General features: G+C 36.9%; 1 protein-coding gene and 1 long non-coding RNA gene across 2 annotated transcripts in view; one reads left to right on the forward strand and one right to left on the reverse strand.

Annotated features, from left to right (window-relative positions):
* WASF2 (WASP family member 2) overlaps positions 1-21778 on the reverse strand; it is a 66549-nt gene that overhangs the window by 32814 nt on the left and 11957 nt on the right. The gene's annotated exons all lie outside the window — the stretch shown is intronic.
* LOC118972321 (uncharacterized) overlaps positions 1-21778 on the forward strand; it is a 45514-nt gene that overhangs the window by 11979 nt on the left and 11757 nt on the right. The window contains exon 4 of the long non-coding RNA XR_005061227.2: positions 16948-17010. This is a non-coding gene — a long non-coding RNA (uncharacterized lncRNA). The remainder of the gene's footprint in view (positions 1-16947; positions 17011-21778) is intronic.

The raw sequence follows: 21778 nt of genomic DNA on the forward strand, positions 1-21778 counted from the left end.
TTAAGACTGTTTTTCTACCTTCTACCAAAAATCTACCAATAAGGACTGATTTAAGATATGAAAATATATTTAGAAAAATTAAAATTTTATTTAGATAACAGAACTTTTTCCAGACTTTAGAAATAGCAAGACCTGTACGAATATATATATGTTGTACAGGTAACAACTGGGGCCATGTTTGTGCAACACTTTCCCTCCAAAGTAGAAAAGTTCTATTTAGAGTACTGAAGGGCATCATGTGTTTTCAGCAACTCTGAATTTCACTGAAATAGATAGATTTTCCTGTTCAGAGCCTTTATCAATGAGCCAAAGGTGCAGCTCTGCCTCACTGAACGACTTCCCAAAACAAATTAATGAAACGGAGGAGGGTAATTATTACTAACTCCTTTGGTCATCTGGACTGTAGCCATGTTGGAGAAGTTCCTGACTACGTAAGGCTGGCTTCTACTGCCATCAGGCTAACTATGGAAAGCTGTTTTATGGTCTGAAAGGAAATGACATAGGTCACTGTGGGTTCCCTCATCCCAAACACTGTAATGGATTCTGAACAGTTACCAAAAGTTAGCAAAAAAAATGGATGGAGCCTTTTATCTGATGATGATCACAATCCTCGAGGACAGCCCCCGTTAAAAGACAAGAAGCAATTCCACAGGTAAAAGGGGCATCAGCAGCTAAAACTAAACCCCTTTCAAGATTTAAATGATTCAAGTCTCATCTTGGTAACATTGGTATTTTCGTACAAAATGTATCTTATTAGACCAGCCCTTGAAAGTTAAAAAGGTGTCTTTAAATGCCTGCTGACCTAAAATTGCCATGTTCTATGCTCTAAAGGAATTGATTTTCTGGAAAAGGACAATAATATGCCAAATTCTGTTCAGTGGAGATCAGAATACTACTTGGTGAATCTACTTTGCACCTGTGGAAGCAAAAGAATAAGACAGACTCATACACCCCAGAGGGAGGATGGTATTTATCTGGGCTTTCCCTCTGACCTCTTTGGCAGCCAATATAAGAAAGTCCTTTTTTGAGACTAAGAGGCGGGCCCAGGACTTTCAATACCCATTCAAGCAGGGTTACAATTCCCCTCCTCCATAATTAAGTTCCCTTTCCCACTCTCCATGCATGCATGAATTGCAGTGGCATTGACATGGGGACCTGACATTAGTCTTTGAAGGTCATTTAAATCCTCCTCCTTCCAAGCTGCCTTAAAAGCAATGCATCATCCATTCCACAATGCTTGGGTGTAGGGTTTGACTAGATGCTACTCAAAGTGGAGTCACCTAAAACATAAAAAGAAAGAGGGCTCCAAATTCAGGTATCATAAAAAGAACAAATAAAAAGAAATAATAAAACATGACAGAAATTCAGATTGCTCGAGACAATAGTAAGAGAAATACTAAACATCTAACACTGGATGAATGGAAACACTTCTACTGATAATCCCTTTTATTTACTAATACTGAAAATGTCATTCACAATATGGTCCCTTTCTATGGCTCCAGTCTTGTCTCCTGTTACATCTTCATATATACATACACTTCCCTGAAGTCCTATAGGCCTTCCCATGGCTCCCCATTGCACAATGTTCTCTCTTGCCTCCATACTTTTTGCTCAAGTCTGACCACCTACCACAACCCCCAAACTTCTAAAGTCTTCCAAGACTGAGCTCAAGTGAAAACATCTCTTGACATGCCTTGTCCTAAAGAGCTTGGTGCCGCCTTCCCTACACACTCTTTGAACTTCCATAACACCCTACACATGCCTATCTCATCTCAGTAAGATGATGACTGACTTTCTTACTTGCTCTCCCACTACACTGTGAATTCTTTGAGGCTAGTCATCAGTCTCACAGTGACCACCATGCTAGGCACAGAAAGAATGGTCAATACATATTTATCAAATGAATGAAGCCACAGTTAGTGACTCTTGTGCTCTGGCCCTCACAAAGGTGAGGATGGGAAAGGTGTTTGGACCCGCAGTTTATAGGAATTCTTCCTGAAAGAGAACTCAACCTGAACAGCCCAAATTCTGCCTGTTTTAGAATTAAGATTCCTGGTAGCTCACCAGATGAAGACAGGATCTACATATACTCTCTAAGCCACAGGAAACAATCAAGAGAGCTGTAATCTGGTACAAAGCAGAGTGAGATGTAAAAATTAAAAACCAAGGCCACCCTGATCAACATGAGCTATCCACCATTTCCCTTTTACCTGAAAGCTCTTGCTTCCTAATGTAAAGAGAGAAAAATGATAGAATTATCAGCCAAAGAAGATAAATTCCCAAAAAGGTTAAGAAAGGTCAGAAATGGGGTATGTGGTGGGGACTTGATAATGGGGAGAATCTAGTAACCACAATGTTGCTCATGTAAGTGTATATTAATGATACCAAAATCAATTAAATAAATAAATAAATAAATAAATAATTTACAACAATAAAAAAAAGAAAGGTCAGGATAGTTAAGTCATGAACATCAGCACAAGCCTGAAAGAAATCCAGGCTGTCATTAAAATCTCCAGGCACTCAGCTTAAAATCTTAATAAGCCTCTGAACCTTTCCTTTCCCTTCCAAACCTTCCTGTTTCCTTCCCCTCAATACTTTTCCTCCACCCCTCAACCTGCCTGCCTTTCTTACCCTTCTTTCTTTTTCTCTCTTCCTGTTTTTTTTTTTTTTTTTTTTCCTCTCTACTACCCATTTATTGTAAAAGATGCAACTCAGGGGCAGACAGATGGAGGAGACGCCAGGCAAGGCGCAGGGTGGGGGCAGAACTTCCATGCCCCCACCGCCCCCGGCCACTCTCTTCCTGTTTTTATAAATAGGGATAGAGCTGATGAGAATCTAGCAAACCAGTGACAACTTCAAACTGTGTCTGGGATTTGTGTAAAGTGATATCCAATTGTTCATTCATTCATTCAACGAACCCTATGTAGTGGGCACTGTGCCACACACTAGGAATATAATCCAACACTGGCCCTGCCCTCATAAAGCTCAAAAGCTATTGAAAACAAATAAAAGGGACAATAGCACTGTGATAAGTGTAACTACAAATCTAAGCTCCAGGTGTTATGGAGGCATTCAGCTCAGACTAGGGGTAGGGGGCCAGTTAAGAAAGGGTATCTTACAGCAGACTCAGAGACTCCAAGAATGAACTAGTGGTTACCAAAGGGGAGGGGTGTGGGAGGGTGGATGGGGAAGGAGGAAGAAGGGGATTGAGAGGTATTATGTTTGGTACACATGGTGTGGGGGATCACGGGGAGAACAGTGTAGCACAGAGAAGGGATATAGTGCATCTCTGGCAACTTGCTACACTAATGGACAGTGACTGCATTGGTGTATGGGTGGGGACTTGATAATATGGGTAAATGTAGTAACCACATTGGTTTTTCATGTGAAACCTTCATAAGAGTGTATATCAATCATACCTTAATAAAAATAAAAAAATAAAAAAAAAGAAGGGGTGTCTTAAAGGACAAAAAGGTGAGTTAAGAGAAGTTTCAGGTGGAGGGAGCAGTATGTTAGAGGTAGTGTTCCAGGAATAGCAAATACCTCGGTGCGGCTGAAATGCAGGAAGTTATGAGTGATGAGGCTCAGAAGGCAGACAGAATCCAAGTCACAGAGAACTCTGTATGCCGCACTATAGCATCTGGAGTGTGCTGAAAACTACTGGGAGCTATTTAAGATTGAGGCCAGAGAGTGACATGATCAGATTTGCATTTAGAAAGCTCTCTCTGGCAGGACTGTGGAGAGCATAGTACATTACAAGAAGGGGTGAAAAAGACTGAGGCAGGAATCCAAACAGCAGCACTTCTAATTGACTGACAGAATCTACATAATGGGAGAGTTGCAATAAAAGATGACAGAAAGTACTCTGCTGAGTCTGAGACCAGGCTGTCACTGATGAGCATTCTCTACTGAACAATTAAATTGCTTAATCTCTCTGGACCTCAGTTTTTACATTCTGAAAAATGTGTTTATGTGTGAAAGCAGAATGAGAACACTAGACTAGATCAAGTATCACCAACCTTTCTTAATGCTTTAAAATTAATAGACATAAAACATTAAAATATATATATAAGCAATAAAAAATTGTGATATAGGAAGCATCAGAGTACCTACCACCTAAGAATATTACCACTAGCTTTAAAGTCCCCTGCATATCTCTCCCCATCTCCTTCCCTTTTCACCCTAAGATAACACTATGCTGCAATGTGTTTACCATTCTCTTGCTTTTCTTTATTTTTAATCACCTTTGTATTTCTAAACATTAAATTCAGTTTCACATTTCTAAACTTTATATAAATCTTGTAAAGTATATTCTTCTGCAATTTTTCACCTATAATTTGTTGAGATTCATTGCTATAGCTTCAATATAATAATTTCCACTGTTACATAATATTCTATTTTATGGCCATACCATGATATACTTACAAAGTTGATGGATATTAGGATTTTTCCCAGTTTGAATTTTTTGTTTGTTTTTTGCTATCACCAACAGTGCTGCTATGGATATTTTTTGCACATGTCTCTTGGTGCACATGTGCCAGAGATCTTTAGGATAGACACCTAGGAGTGGAATTGATGATCACAGGGTATGAACATCTTCAATCATGAGATAATGCCAAATTGTTTTGCAACATGGCTGTACCCATTTACGTTCCTGCCTGCCGGTTCTGGCTGCTTCCTATCCTTGCCAAAACTTTTTGTCAGACTGTAATTTTTGCCAATCTGATGGACATTAAAACAGTATATCACTGTAGTTTTAATTTGCATTTCCCTGATTGCTAATGAGGCTGAGCATCCCCAACACTTTATATAGGAAGGAGCTACTTTTTAATTTTCTTAAACACTGAGATCAAGTCCATTCTCTAAAAGCCTAGAATGGCTGGAGGTCATTCAGAATGCTGCTTCTTAATAATTAACCAGATGAAGGCTGGTCTCTTTCAGCACTAAGGAAGAACTATATGACCAAATCTAACAGAGGCAAACCTGAAATTTTTCATCTGAGAATTGAAGGTGAGTTAAGAATTTTAGACAGACTGAAACTCAAACTGAGAAAAATCAGAGAGGGAATGATCTCAACAAATATGTGGTATTTTACGACCTTTCACTATCTGATATCAACATACTTCTTTAAGCCTCCTTTCTGGCCACACTTTTCCAGTGCTCTATATTTCATCCACTGTTCATCATAGAGGCCCTCCTGCACACTCATTCCTCTGTGATTTCCTCAAGACATTTCCTGCTTCCTGAAATACCCAGCTTTTTCCTTTTTTTTTTTCTTTCCCTGCTTCTCGAAATTTGATTAATCCTTCTCTGTTCAGTTCAATGTTAATTGCTTCCATCCCAACCCAGCTCCCCAGAAAGAATTAATCAAGCCCTCTTTGCTTCAATAGCACTCTATTATCACATCCATCCCATATTACAGCAGCAACAAGGTTAGACTGTGAGCTCTTTGAGGGAAGGTACTATCTTTTTAATTCTGAGGTGCTGAGCAGCATTCTGTCACCCATAGATTCTTTACAAAATACTGTGTAAGTGGACAGAGAGATGAGCAGAATCTGGTGAGAAAAAAAAAACTCTAAACCATGGAAAAGTCCTTTATGATTCTTGCTGACTATAAAGAAAAAAACAGAAAATGCAAGGAAGGAGAAAAGGAGTGGGTGCTAATGATGAATGGTGACAATTCATCCCCTTAATAGAAACCCATGTCAGGACAGTCATGGGTTCTTAATGGAAGATAATAGTATGGAAAAGTAATTTATAACTGATTCTTAAACTTTAGGCTATCATCTTGGAACTCATCTGGAAATTATTTGGGCATGATGTTTTCTATGGGAGAAGTTGTTTAACTACAACTTCAATTTATTTAGTAGTTAAAAGTTTCAAACTTTTTCTTGAGTCATCCTGGTCCGTTATCTTTTGCTCAGAGTTTGTTCATTTTAACTAAATTAATAAGTAAATTACATAGCATTCATAGTATTCCTTAAATTAATTAGCAAAAACTTCTCTTATTAGGCCAACATAGCCAGAAGAAAGGAATGGCAGAGATAAAGATCCACGACATAAAGATTTGAGATTCTACAATATTGTGACATTTTCATGTATATCTCTGTGTTCCTAGAATACAGGTTTTTTATGGACAAGCGATCATATCTATCATAGTCCTTTGTATATAATGTGCTCTATTTAAGTATTTGTTGATTTCCTATATCAAATTAACAATGCAATACAAAGTTTAAAATTCAAGTCAATAGGTAGTTATTTTAATAGTTGATTTTGAGTAATGCATGGTTGACATGGCTGATATTTGCAGATGTCTTTAAAATAAAGGTTTTTTTTAATTAGGTAAAAATTGGTTTCAGAGGCCATGCTCATCATTAAATTAGATGTGAAAAAAATATATCCATTTAAGTACAGCAATTCACTGAATTTAAAAAACCAGCAAGAATAAGAAATTTAACAGCTTTGAACTATAAAATACATATTAAAAAAATAAAAATGTAATTATTAATATGTCACTATAAAAGCACATCTCATAATTTAAGAAAAAAACATTTTAGTGGTTTACAATCTAAAAAACTTATGCTAGTCATTTGTTTTACCCATTCCTTCTCCAAACCTTATACTACTGTAGCTAACTGTAAGGAAAACTATCTGATTTAAATTTCAGCACCCTTGCCCTGTCCCACCCTCTCCTGCCCTTGTGAATGTGTACTTGGTTAAAAACATTTTGTATGAGGAAACAGCAAAAAAGTAGCTGATGTTTAAAAATCCAGAGCAAATTGTGAATTTTGAAAGCTTGTTTAGAGACTGACCAAGAATACTAGTCCTCTACCGGTGAAGGTCAATGTCTTTAACTGGACACAGCTCCAGGAGAGTGTTATTGCAAGTAAGTACCATTAGAAAAATGGCAATGGACACTACCTGGGCAACAGATCAATGAGACAGCACACACATTTTTTATTCTAAACTGGTATAATCCTTTTAACAGATATTAACACACCCTGTGGTACCAAATAATAAGCTTTTTCCAAATATCTATGGGAAACTGACAACAGTAGTATTTCTCTGCCAATTCAGTAATAGAGATGCATTTTACAAGCTCCTCTCCTTGTAGAAACCACGTTAATAAAGAAGTTTGGGAATTTATGGTTTTAAATGCCAATATTTTTAAAAACTGGACCACTGTTATAGAAATTCCTGTTGGTATTTTTCAGACTTGGAGGAAATGAAACTTGACAGAGTATTTCCCAAGTGGTCTAGAAGGAGGCAAAAGAATTAGCAAAACTGAGGAGAAAATATGAAAATGTATCAGGTGAAGGCCTGAGGTTTGTTGGCAGGAGAAAAAAGTGTATGTGTTGTATATCAAGAATCCACGGTAAACAAAATTCAATTATAATGAAGCAATTATCATGTCACATTTGTTAAAACTGTACTCTTTGCCAAGTGGTATCCCTTTTAGGGTGTCCATCCATATTGGTTTGCATCAACTGTCCCAGAGTAATTAATAACAGTATTCCCTCTTACTCTTAGAAGTGAATTGGTGGCGCAGTCTGTGGGCAGGGTGGAAAAAGAAAAGTGAATTAGTTTACATTATGAATTATATGATCACTCTACCCTTGAAGAATCCAATCACAGTCCCAATTATTTAAAATTCAGTACAGATTTATCTTATTTTTCCAGCACCATGAAAGAACAGCAGAATAGCACTCTGTTTTAAGAACATGGATTCTGGAACCAAGTGGCCTGAGTTCAAATTTCAGCCCTGCCATATAAATTCTTTAGCTGTGTGACCTTAGGGAAATTTTTTAATTTTTTAATTTTGAAATAATTTCAAACTTGGAGAAAAGTTGCAAAAACAGTACAAAGGCACACTCAATGGCAAATAGCTGAAAGCTTTTCCTCTAAGATGAGGAACAAGACAAGGATGTCCACTTTCACCACTTTTATTCAACATAGTACTGGAAGTCCTAGCCATGGCAATCAGACAAGATAAGGGGATAAAGGGCATCCAAATTGGTAATGAAGAAGTAAAACTGTCACTATTTGCAGATGACATAATTCTATATATAGAAAACTCTAAAGACTCCACCAGAAAACTATTAGAACTAATAACTGGATTTGGTAAAGTTGCAGGATACAATATTAATACACTGAAATCTGTTGCATTCCTATATGCTAACAATAAACTAGCAGAAAGAGAAATGAGGAAAACAACTCCATTTATAATTGCATCAAAAAGAATAAAATACCTAGGAGTAAACCTAACCAAGGAGGCAAAAGACTTGAACTCTGAAAACTACAAGATACCCATGAGAACACCAATAAATGGAAATCTATCCCATGCTCATGGATAAGAATAATTGTCAAAATGGCCATCCTGTCCAAAGCCATTTACAAATTCAATGCAATCCCTATCAAAATAACAATGGCATTTTTCAGTGAGTTAGAGCAAATAATCCTAAAATTCACACAGAATCACAAAAGACTCAAAACAGCCAAAGCAATCCTAAGAAGGAAGAACAAAGCTGGGGCTATTATACTCTCTGACTTCAAGCTATATTACAAAGCTACAGTAATCAAAACACTATGGTACTAGCACAAGAACAGACCCATAGATCAATGGAACAGAATAAACAGCCCAGATATAAATCCATACATATATGGTCAATTAATATATGATAAAGGAGCCATGAATATACAATGAGGAAAAGACAGTCTCTTCAATAAATGGATCAAACACCTGAATGTAAGACATGAACCATAAAACTCTTAGAAGAGGCAAAAATCTTTTGAACATTAGCATGAGCAATTTTTTTCCTGGACATATCTCCTTGGGCAAGGGAAACAAAATAAAAAATGAACAAGTGGTACTACATCAAACTAAAAAACTTCTATACAGCAAATGACACCAACAACAAAACAAAAAGGCAGCCTACAGTATGGGAGAATATATTCATAAATGACATATCTGATAAGGAGTTAATATCCAAAATACATAAAAAACTCATCTACCTCAACATCAAAAAAACAAATAACCTGATTAAAAAATGGGCAGAGGACCTGAACAGACATTTTTCCAAAGAAGAAATACAGATGGCCAACAGGCAAATGAAAAGATGCTCCACATCACTAATCATCAGGGAAATGCAAATCAAAACCACAATGAAATATATCACCTCACACCAGTTAGAATGGCCACTATCAAAAAGACAAGAAATAACAAGTGTTGGCGAGGATGTGGAGAAAAGAGATCCCTCCTACACTGTTGATGGGAATGTAAATTGGTGCAGACACTGTGGAAAGCAGTATGGAGGTTCCTCAAAAAATTAAAAATAGAAATACCATATGACCCAGTAACTCCACTCCTAGAAATTTACGCAAAGGAAACAAAATCCTTGATTCAAAAAGACATGCACCCCCATGTTTATTGCTGCACTACTTGCAATAGCCAAGATATGGAAGCAACCAAAGTGCCCATCAATAGATGAATGGATAAACAGGTGGTACATATACACAATGGGGTATTATTCAGCCATAAAAAAGAAAGAAGTCCTGCCATTTGCAACAACATGGATGGATCTAGAGGGTATTACACTAAGTGAAATAAGCCAGGTTGAGAAAGACAAATACCATGTGACTTCACTTATTTGTGGGCTCTAAAAACAAAACAAACAAAATAGCAGTAGACTCACAGACAATGAGAAGTGACTTTGGCGGTTACGATAGGAGAGGGGCTGGAGTGCACTGGTAGGGAGGGTGATGGGGATGAAGAGGCATAAAAATTCTCAATCATAAGTTTGTCACAGTAATGGGAGTACAGCATGGAGAACACTTGTCAATGACTCCATAACATCTTTCTGTGTTAACAGATAGTAACTATACTAGTTAGGGTGAGGATTTAATAATGTGTGTAACTGGTGAACGACCGTGTTGTGTGCCTGAAACCAATGTAAGATTGTATATCAACTACACTTCAAAAAAAAAAAGAAAAAAATAATACAGAGGGCTACCCTATGCCCTTTACCTTGGTTTACAAATCATTAATATTTTGCCATATTTACTTTTTTTCCCTGTATCCTTCTTCTCTCCATACACATACACACACACACACACACAATTTAATTGCTAATTTTTTAACCATTTGATAATAGATATATACATGGTTGCCCCATCTCTAAATAATTCAAGGAGTCATCTCCTCAAACTACAATGCAATTACTTTATTCAGAAATTTAACAATGACACAATATTATTTAAATAAAGTCCATGTCTAAATTCTACCAGTTGTCCTAACGGTGCTCTTCATTGTAAATTTTTCTCTCAATGCAGGATCCCAATCCAGAATCAGAGGCAGGCTTTTTAATCTGTTTATCAGTTTCCCTGTCTGTAAAATAAAGATTAATAATAGTATCTAGCTCATGGGATTACTAGGAGAAATAAAGAATTTATAACACTTGCTGCATTTAGTTATAGTATTAGCTGCTTTTAGGGAATGACAGACTCCATATAAAGTAGAACTGTCAGATAATGGAAATAACTTTTTAGACACCACACATTTTGAAGCCATTTTAATGAAAATCATTGTAAAATATATTGTGTATATCCATTATTTCTTAAACAAAATATACCAATAAAATTTAAGCTTTTTTTTTGGTAACTCAGGGTCTTTACATCAGCCATACTATGCTATAAAACCAAGTTGCTATGGGGAAGACAGTGTAGGACAGAGAAGGCAAAGAGTGATTCTGACATCTTACTACACTGACGGGCAGTGACTACAATGGGGTATGGAGGGGACACGATAATGTGGGTGAATGTAATAACCATACTGTTTCTTCATGTGAAACCTTCATAAGAGTGTTTATCAATAATACCTTAATTAAAAAAAAAACCAAGATGCCGTCAGAGGCTCCTGAGTGTGAGCTACATGCCTCTGTAGTAACATGCTATACAATTCTGCACAGACATCTGAATCTCCTCCTGCTGCTGCCATACTTTTGATCATTAGTATGTATTAATGCATCCAATCTATATTATTCTAATAATGCTTTTGGTCATACAAAGCTTCTAGTTAAAAAAGCACTTTCATATTATCTCTCATTAATTCAATAAATATCTACTATGTTATTTGATTAATTAGCTGATTTGAATCTCACAAGAAGTCTGTCAAGTAAAAAGAACATGTATTACTACTCTCGATTTTAAATTACCTCATTATAGGTGAATAAATTAAGGCTCAGAGAGGTCAAGTGACTGACTTTGGGCCACAGAGCCAACAGGCAACACAGTCAGCCCTCACACACCTGGATCCTCTGTTCCTCAATATATACAATTATCTCTGAGGGAGGCCCCAGGGTAATCTACTTTTGAGGTAAAGTGAACAAGCTTCCTGAAAGCTCTTTGCCACTCAAAAGCACTTCCAGTTTACTTTTAAATGCAAGTAGTTGTGTTCTGGTCAGCTGACATTGCCAGATGTCTGACTTTCAGATGCTCTTCCTCTGCACTTTCTCAAATATTATTTCTAAAATTCCCTGAACTTTACAGCAACACTTCATTAATATAGACTCCACACATTTGAAATGAGATAAATTCAGAGCTGTGCTAAAGTTTACCTCTGCACTCTAATAAAGAGAAAACTGGCAAATAAAACAGTATAAATAAGATTTCAGGGAGAAATGTTTAATGAGCTTTTTAAGCATTTCAGGAGTCTAATTTACATACAATTAAAGTTAAATTGCACATCATTCTCAGCTATTCATTAAACCAGATACAAGGACCTCTACGTAACAAAATAACCTGGTAATACTATTAGCCTAGTTTCATTTTACTCTGACTCAAAGTAACAGCAGCACCTAAAGAAAAACAACATACATCACTCACACTAGAATTATCCCAATTAGTCCAAATTAATGAGGTTTGATTGTACCTCCAATGATGACCCACAAAACCTATCTTCCCCTCTAGCCTACAGTAGAAGCTCAAATGCAGTTAAACCACCTGTCCTAGAAACGAGGTAGAGGAAATGAGACAAAATGGCAGTGGCACAGAGATAAGAGCCAGAAGGCTCGGGTTCTAGGCAGGATTATGCTGCTAAATCTGTGTGACCTTGGTTATACCAATCTTCTTCTCTAGGCTTCAGTTTCCTCATTTACAAAATGAAAGGGCCAACAGTGTGGTCTCTAAATACAGTATCTCACTAAAAGCATCCAGAGCTCTGGCTAAACGGCAGTAAATGTACAAGATGAGTCTGGAACATCTTATTTACACTAGAAAGCAAGAAACACTATCAAAGACTACTGCAATTACATCAAAAGGAATCAGCAGTCAACTTGAAGAGGCTCTCCTGGTCCAAGATGGAACTGAACATCAGTAAGATAACAAGAATGGATTAAAACATATCAAATATGTTAAAACCATAAATTCATGATAACACTTAAAAATAAACCCACTGATCGCCTTTGGAATATGGCAGGTAATCAACTCATAATTTTGAAAACTTGTAAATAAATAAAGTGAAAGAATCAAGTATTCATCCTGCCTCTCCTGTACAAATCAAACTTCAGTATTACTAGAGTTGATAAGGGGCAGTTTTTCTTTTTGAAGTACTCCAGCTAATAAATGAAGAAAGAATAATATAGTTAGAATATCACCATTCTGCAGACATCTAACAAAGAATCTAGGTAATCATTATCCATTACCACTTACAACACAAAACAGACTGTTACAGAACCTGGACTGGATCACCAGTCAGAAGAACCAAACGGCACTAGGAGGTCTTGGAAGATGGAGGTTTATTTCACAGGGGCGGGCTCAGAGAAGGCTGATCTCCAAAGGTCTGAGCCCCTAGCACAGGCAAGGGGAGCAATTTATACTTTTCTACTTCCATATATGTGGCACTTTGGTGTGCACAGCAAGCAGGGCGGAAGAAGAACATGGAAGAGTCCCAAGGTGGGGAAGGGCAGAGATTCCCCAATGGGCCCTGTTGGCCATGTTGAATACTTTCCTCATCAAGACATCTGGATATTATAAGCTTCCTAATGGAAGCATTACTGCCAAAGCTGGCATCTGATTCAGGTCAAGCCTCTAGAGCTGTGTTATCCAACAGGTAGCCATTATACACATGTAGCTATTGAGCATTTGAAACGTGGCTCATGTGCATTGATATGTGCTGTAAGTGTAAAACACACTGAATCACAAAAACTTAGTATTAAAGAATGTTTTAAAATATTACATTAATAATTTTTTATCTTCATGTTGAAATAATAGTTTGCAACTATTGATTGATAAAAAATTATTAAAATGAATTTCATCTGTTTCTTCTTACATTTATAATGTGCCTACTTGAAAATTTAAATTTCTTTCAAGGCTTGAATATTTCTATTAGACAATGCTGCTCTAGATCTAACCATCAGTTTACAGGGAATACAAGGGATAGAGGAACATAAATGAATCATAGAAATTTGATCAGCAAAATCCAGAATGGGAAAATCTACAAAACAACTTGCTTTCTTCAACAGCAACAACAATACACAAGAAAAAGGAGGCAAAAGAACTACAGATTTAAAGAGACTTGGGAACCATTTAAACCAAATCAATGTATGGACCCTTTTTGGAACCTGGTTCAAATAAACCAAATGTTTAGAGAGAAAGGGGGCCAGAAATGAAGGGAGAGAGGGAGAAGTGAAAGCAACTGTGGGAATTTCAACATTAATTGGATTTGATGATGTACTGTGTGTTTTAAAAAATAAATTATATTTTATCATTAGAGCTACAGAATGAAATTATTTACAATTTATATATGATATGATGTCTGGGGCTTGTTTCAAAAGAATTCAAGGAGAGTAGGTGGCGCTACAGATGAAACAAGATTGACTATGAGATGACAACCACTGAAGCCTAGTGATGGTCATATAGGGATTCATTAGATCATTCTCCTTTTATTTTTACATGTTTGAAATTTTCTATATATTTTTTAATGAGAGCAAAGTTTAAACACTTTCAGCTCTTCAATCTACAAAAATCCTAAATCCTGAGGTTGGCTAATAACTCACGAGACCATTCAATCTAGTTTTGTGCCTCCAGGTACATTATCTGTATTATCTCACTCAAGAAATATTTATTGAGTAACTACTAAGTACAAAGGCATTAGCACTGTAGAAGACAAAGAGATACAAGGAAGTTTAAGGGGTTTAGCCATAAAGGAGAGATGAAAAAAGTACATACATACAAAATAGAGTAAGAAGTGATGAAATTATGGTTTACTCCTGGTTGAGTAAATCACAGAAGGCATCACAGAAGAGTATCATATAACTGAGCATTAAAAATAGGATTTGGACATGCAGAGAAAAGGAATATTTCTGAGGTGGACAGAAGTGTAAGCAGAGGCACATAAGCAGAAAATGAGACATGTCTGGGTAATGAAGGAAGGTGAGTACACGACTGCAAAAGTAGTGGGATTGGAAACACACGTAGGAACAGATCACAGAATTTCAAGTATCAGGATGAGTTTGTACTTCAGTCAATGAGTGATTGATTGCGAGTCACACAACTGGAGTTATACGTAACAGAATATTTAGAAGATGCCATATATTTTACGTAAGCAAAGTAGAACAGAATGGAGCTGGGGAGGGAAACTGCAATTAGGGACAACAGTCACAGCAAAAGGTAACAAAGAACCTGAAGTTAGGTAGTAGGGAAAAACGGAGGGACCTGGGAGTGTGTTGGCATGAAAAGAAATAGGCAGTTCAGGGAAGTCAATAGTAACTAAGCCTTACACCTGGATAAACTGGGAAAATAGTGGAGCGAAAGTTTGGTATGCTGCCAGATGCCAGACCTGTACCAGCTCTGAAACGTGCTGAACAAATGACTGAGGGAATTAATAAATAGAAATAATGTGAATCAGGATAAAGGACAGCAAGTCAGGGACCAGAGGGAAGGAGGATGAGCAGAGGATAAGCTTTAGCCTTCTTGTTTTAACCCATGAGGAAGTCAAGATTCTGAAGGAAAATGCTTTCCAGGTGTGCTAAGCATCTTAGAAAAGCAAAGGTTCATCATTAAAGCCTGTATTTAAGGTATAAAATCCATCTTTAAACCCTGTGAACATATCTCCCAAGCAAGGAGAAGACAAGCTGTACTAATCTGACCACCGGATCCCAAAAGAAAACAGTCCATGAAAAGCTGGAGGTGCAGAAGGGATATCCAGGTGGAATGATCCAATAGGAAATCTGGGGTTCAGATCTGGAAGTTACTACATGGAGGTTGTAGTTAAAGAGGAGACAGAAAATGACCTCCCAAAACAAAGGCATGAACAGAAATGCAAGGTCAAAGGACAGCTTGAAGCCTGACAAAGGAAGCATCAAGGAAGGCAGAAGGGAGAACCAGAACAATGCTTTGTCATAAAAGCTAAGAGAAGTTTCCAGAAGGAAAGCATGCTCCATCCTTGTCTCCTTCCTTAAACCACATATCTAATCTGTCCAGTCCTATCAGCTCTAAATCCAAAATATGTACTATATACATTACTTCTCTCCATTTCTTTTTCCACCAACCTAATTCAAGTTTCTATTATTACCTGGACTCTGCAATAGCCTTCTGTTACTCACCTCAATCAATCCCTGTCCCCAGATAACCATTTTCTTTGCAGCAACTGGATTAATCTTTTAAAAATTGAAATCATCCCATATACCCACCTCTACCTCCCCACTTAAGATTTTTTAAGTGACTGGACATCATTTAAAGACACTGGAGTGTGACAATGCTAATATAATTATGTTCCAATGGGGGAAAAATTTTTATTTTAGAGATAAATGCTGAAATATTTAAAAGTGAAATGGGATCTGCTTCAAAAATAATGATAAACACATCTGAACTTATTTTATAAGGCTAGTATTACTATGATATCAAAACAAGATCAGAAAAAAAGACTATGGTGTCCACTCTCATCACTTCTGTTTAACACTATACTGGAAGTTCTAGCCAGGGCAATTAGGCAAGGAAAAAAAAGGCATGAGAATGGTAAAGCAGTAAGACTCTCTGTATTGTATATGATCTTGTATACCTAGAAAATGCTAAGGAATACACAAAAAAACTGATAAAACCAAGGTATTAGAATATAAGATCAATATATTAACTCAATTGTACTTTTTATAGAGTAGCAATAAACCATCAAAAATAAAATTAAGAAAACAATTTCATTTATGATAGCATCAAAAAGAATGAAATCCTTCTGAATAAAGTTAACAAACAAGTGCAAGACTTGTACACTAAAGACTACAAAACAGAAAAAGTTTAGTCCTAAATAAATGAAATGACATCCCATATTAATAGACTGGAGGACTTAATATTGTTAAGATGGCAAGAGTCCCCAGATTAATCTATGGATTCAATGAAAATTCTATTGAAATTCCAGCCAGCTTTTTTGCAGAAACTGACAAGCTGAGCCTAAATTCATACAGAAGTGCAAGGGACTCAGCATGGCCAAAACAATACTGAAAAAGAACAAGTTGAAGGACTCACACTATTTTATTTCAAAATTTTCAATAGGACTACACTAATCAAGACTGTGTGGTACTGGCATAAGAAGAGATATTTAGATCAATGGAAGAGAATTGAGATCCAGAAATAAACCCATGCATCTATTTATGGCCAACTGATCTCTGACAAGGATGTTCTCAATAGAGAATGAATTGTCTTTTCAACAAATGGTGCTGGGACAGCTAGATTTTCATATGCAACAGAATAAAGTTGGATGCCTACCTAAGACCATACACAAAATTTAACTCAAAATGGATCAAAGCCCTAACCATAAGATCTAAAAGTATAAAGCACTTAGAAGAAAACACAGGTGTAAATCTTTAGTTTCTTACTTGCCTAAAGCACCTAAAAGCACAAACCAAAGCAAAAATAGATAAACTGTACTTCATCAAAATTAAAAACTTTTGTGCTTTGCAGGGCATGATCAAGAAAATGAAGACAACCCACAGAAATGGAAGAAACATTTGCGCATCATACCTGGTAAGACTTATATCCAGAATATACAAAGAACTATTACAACTCAATATTAAAAGGACAAATGACCCAATTTAAGAAATGGGTAAAGCCTTTAGACATTCTCCAAAGATACACAAATAGCCAACACACACATGAAAAGACAATCAACATCACTAATCATTAGGGAAATGCAAATCAAAACAAAAGATATCGCTTCACACCTACTGGGATGATTAAAATCAAAAGGACATATAAGAAATATTGGTAAGGATGTGGAAAAACTGGAATCATACACTGCTGGTGGAAATGTAAAATGAATGAAAGATCTAGCAACTTTAAAAAACAGTCTGGCATTACCACAGTTATGCTATGACCCAGCAAATCCACTCATAGGTATATACTCGAGAGCTGAAAACATGCCCTTACAAAAAATCTGTACATAAATGTTTAAAACACAGTTTTTCATAAAAGCCAAAAAGTGATGAACCAAATGCCCAACAACTGATGAACAGAGGTGGTACGTCCATACAATGGAATACTATTCAGCCATAAAAAGGAAAGGAGTGCTGATATATGTTGCAACATGAACCTTGAAAACATGCTAAGTGAGAGAAGCCAAACACAAAAGACCACATACTGTATGGCTGAATTTACATGAAATGTCCAAAACAGGCAAATCTATAGACCTGGAAAGGTTAATGGTTGCCTGGGGCTGCAGGGAAGTGAGGAATGACTGCTAATAGGTATGGGATTTCTTTTTTGGGGTGATGAAATGTTCTGGAATTAAACAGTGCTGATGGCCGCACAACACTGTGAATATACTAAAAAAAAAAATACTTAGTTGCACAGTTTTAATGGGTAAATGGTTTGGCTTGTGAATTGTACCTCAATTTTAAGAACTGAAAAGAAATAGCCATGCAAAGACCTGTACATAAATGTTCAAAGTAGCTTTTTATTTTCCTGTTTCTTTTTTTTTGCTATCATTAACATACAATTACATGAGCAACATTGTAGATTCCCCCCATTATCAAGTCCCCATCACATACCCCATTACAGTCACTGTCCATCAGCGTAGTAAGATGCTATAAAGTCACTACTTGTCTTCTCTATGCTATACTGCTATCCCCGTGCCCCCCCATTACATGTACTAATCCTAATGCCCCTTTTTCCCCTTCTCCCTCCCTTCTCACACATGTCCCCCAGTCTCTTTCCCTTTGGCAACTATTAGTCCATTCTTGGGTTTTGTGAGTCTGCTGCTGTTCTGTTCCTCAGTTTTTGCTTTGTTCTTATGCTCCACAGATGAGTGAAATCATTTGATACTTGTCTTTCTCTGCCTGGCTATTACACTGAGCATAATACCCTCTAGCTCCATCCATGTTGTTGCAAATGGTAGGATTTGTTTTCTTCTTATGGCTGAATAATATTCCATTGTGTATAGGTACCACATCTTCTTTATCCACTCATCTACTGATGGACACTTTGGTTGTTTCCATTTCTTGGCTATTGTAAATACTGCTGCGATAAACATAGGGGTGCATATGTCTTTTTGAAACTGGGAAACTGAATTCTTAGGGTAAATTCCTAGGAGTGGAATTCCTGGGTCAAATGGTATTTCTAATTTTAGTTTTTTGAGGGACTTCCATATTGCTTTACACAATGGCTGAACTAGTTTAGCAGTGTAGGAGGGTTCCCCATTCCCTGCATCCCTGCCAGCATTTGTTGTTCCTATTTTCTATGTTGGCCATCCTAACTTGTGTGAGGTAATCTCACTGTGGTTTTAATTTGCATTTCCCTGATAATTAGTGATGTGGAGCATCTTTTCATGTGCCTGTTGGCCATCTGAATTTCCTTTTTGGGGAAGTGTCTGTTCAGATCCTCTGCCCATTTTTTAACTGGATTATTTTCTTTTTTGTTTGTTGAGGTGCATGAGCTCTTTATGTATTTTGGATGTCAACTCCTTATCAGATATGTCATTTATGAATATATTCTCCCATACTGTAGGATGCCTTTTTGTTCTACTAATGGGGTCCTTTGCTGTACAGAAGCTTTTTAGTTTGACATGTCCCACTTGTTCATTTTTGCTTTTGTTTCCCTTGCCCGGGGAGGTATGTTCATTAAGAATTTGCTCATGTTTATGTCCAAGAGATTTTTGACTATGTTTTCTTCTAACAGTTTTATGGTTTCATGACTTACATTCAGGTCTTTGATCCATTTCAAGTTTACTTCTGTGTACAGAGTTAGACAATAATCCAGTTTCATTCTCTTACATGTAGCTGTCCAGTTTTGCCAACACCAGCTGTTGAAGAGGCTATCATTTCCCCATTGTATGTCCATGGCTCCTTTATCATATTAATTGACCACACATGCTTGGTTTAATATCTGGACTCTCTAGCCTGTTCCACTGGTCTGTGGGTCTGTTCTTGTGCCAGTACCAAATTGTCTGGATAACTGTGGCTTTGTAGTAGAGCTTGAAGATGGGAAGCGAGATTCCCCCTGCTTTATCCTTCCTTCTCAGGATTGCTTTGGCTATTCGGGGTCTTTTGTGGTTCCATATGAATTTTAGAACTATTTGTTCCAGTTTGTTGAAGAATGCTATTGGTATTTTGATAGGGATTGCATTGAATCTGTAGATTGCTTTAGGCAGGATGGTCATTTTGACAATATTAATTCTTCCTACCCAAGAGCATGAATTTCCATTTGTTAGTGTCCTCTTCAATTTCTCCTAAGAGTGTCTTGTAGTTTTCAGAGTATAGGTCTTTCACTTCCTTGGTTAGGTTTATTCCTAGGTATTTTATTCTTTTTGATGCAATTGTGAATGGAATTGTTTTCCTGATTTTCTTTCTGCTAGTTCGTCATTAGTGTATAAGAATGCAACAGATTTCTGTGTATTAATTTTATATCCTGCAACTTTGCTGAATTCAGATATTAGTTCTAGTAGTTTTGGAGTGGATTCTTTAGGGTTTTTTATGTACAAAAATATCATGTCATCTGCAAACAGTGACAATTTGGCTTCTTCCTTGACAATATGGATGCCTTTTATTTCTTTGTGTCTGATTGCTGTGGCTAGGACCTCCACTACTATGCTGAATAAAAGCGGGGAGAGAGGCCGCACTGTAATTCAACATAGTACTGGAGGTCCTAGCCATGGCAATCAGACAAAACAAAGAAATACAAGGAATCCAGATTAGTAAAGAAGAAGTCAAACTGTCACTATCTGCAGATGACATGATATAGTACATAAAAAAACCTAAAGACTCCACTCCAAAACTACTAGAACTAATATCAGAATTCAGCAAAGTTGCAGGATATAAAATTAATACACAGAAATCTGTGGCTTTCCTATACACTAACAATGAACTAGCAGAAAGAAGAAATATCAGGAAAACAATTCCATTCACAATTGCATCAAAAAGAATAAAATACCTAGGAATAAACCTAACCAAGGAAGTGAAAGACCTATACTCTGAAAACTACAAGACACTCTTAAGAGAAATTAAAGAGGACACTAACATATGGAAACTCATCCCATGCTCTTGGCTAGGAAGAATTAATATTGTCAAAATGGCCATCCTGCCTAAAGCAATCTACAGATTCAATGCAATCCCCATCAAACTACCAAACAGTATTCTTCAACAAACTGGAACAAATAGTTCAAAAATTCATATGGAAACACCAAAGACCCCGAATAGCCAAAGCAATCCTGAGAAGGAAGAATAAAGAGGGGGGGATCTCGTTCCCCAACTTCAAGCTCTACTACAAAGCCACAGTAATCAAGACAATTTGGTACTGGCACAAGAACAGACCCACAGACCAGTGGAACAGAATAGAGATGCCAGACATTAACCCAAACATATATGGTCAATTAATATACGATAAAGGAGCCATGGACATACAATGGGGAAATGACAGCCTCTTCAACAGTTGGTGTTGGCAAAATTGGACAGCTACATGTAAGAGAATGAAACTGGATCTTGTCTAACCCCATACACAAAAAAGTAAATCTGAAATGGATCAAAGACCTGAATGTAAGTCATGAAACCATAAAACTCTTAGAAAAAAACATAGGCCAAAATCTCTTGGACATAAACATGAGCAATTTCTTAATGAATATACCTCCCCGGGCCAGGGAAACAAAGTGGGACTACATCAAGCTGAAAAGCTTCTGTACAGCAAAGGACACCATCAGTAGAACAAAAAGGCATCCTACAGTATGGGAGAATATATTCATAAATGAGAGATCCAATAAAGGCTTAACATCCAAAATATATAAAGAGCTCATGCACCGCAACAAACAAAAAGCAAATAATCCAATTAAAAAATGGGCAGAGGAGCTGAATAGACAGTTCTCCAAAGAAGAAATTCAGATGGTCAAAAGACACATGAAAAGATGCTCCACATCGCTAGTCATCAGAGAAATGCAAATTAAAATCACAATGAGATATCACCCTCACCAGTAAGGATCGCCACCATCCAAAAGACAAACAACAAATGTTGGTGAGGTTGTGGAGAAAGGGGAACCCTCCTACACTGCTGGTGGGAATGTAAATTAGTTCAACCATTGTGGAAAGCAGTATGGAGGTTCCTCAAAATGCTCAAAATAGAAATACCATTTGACCCAGGAATTCCACTTCTAGGAATTTACCCTAAGAATACAGCAGCCCAGTTTGAAAAAGACAGATGCACCCCTGTGTTTATCGCAGCACTATTTACAATAGAGCAAGAAATGGAAGCAACCTAAGTGTCCATTAGTAGATGAATGGAGAAAGAAGATATGGTACATATATACAATGGA

The sequence above is a fragment of the Manis javanica genome, chromosome 4 (assembly GCF_040802235.1).
Source record: "Manis javanica isolate MJ-LG chromosome 4, MJ_LKY, whole genome shotgun sequence".
Taxonomy (NCBI): Eukaryota; Metazoa; Chordata; class Mammalia; order Pholidota; family Manidae; genus Manis; species Manis javanica.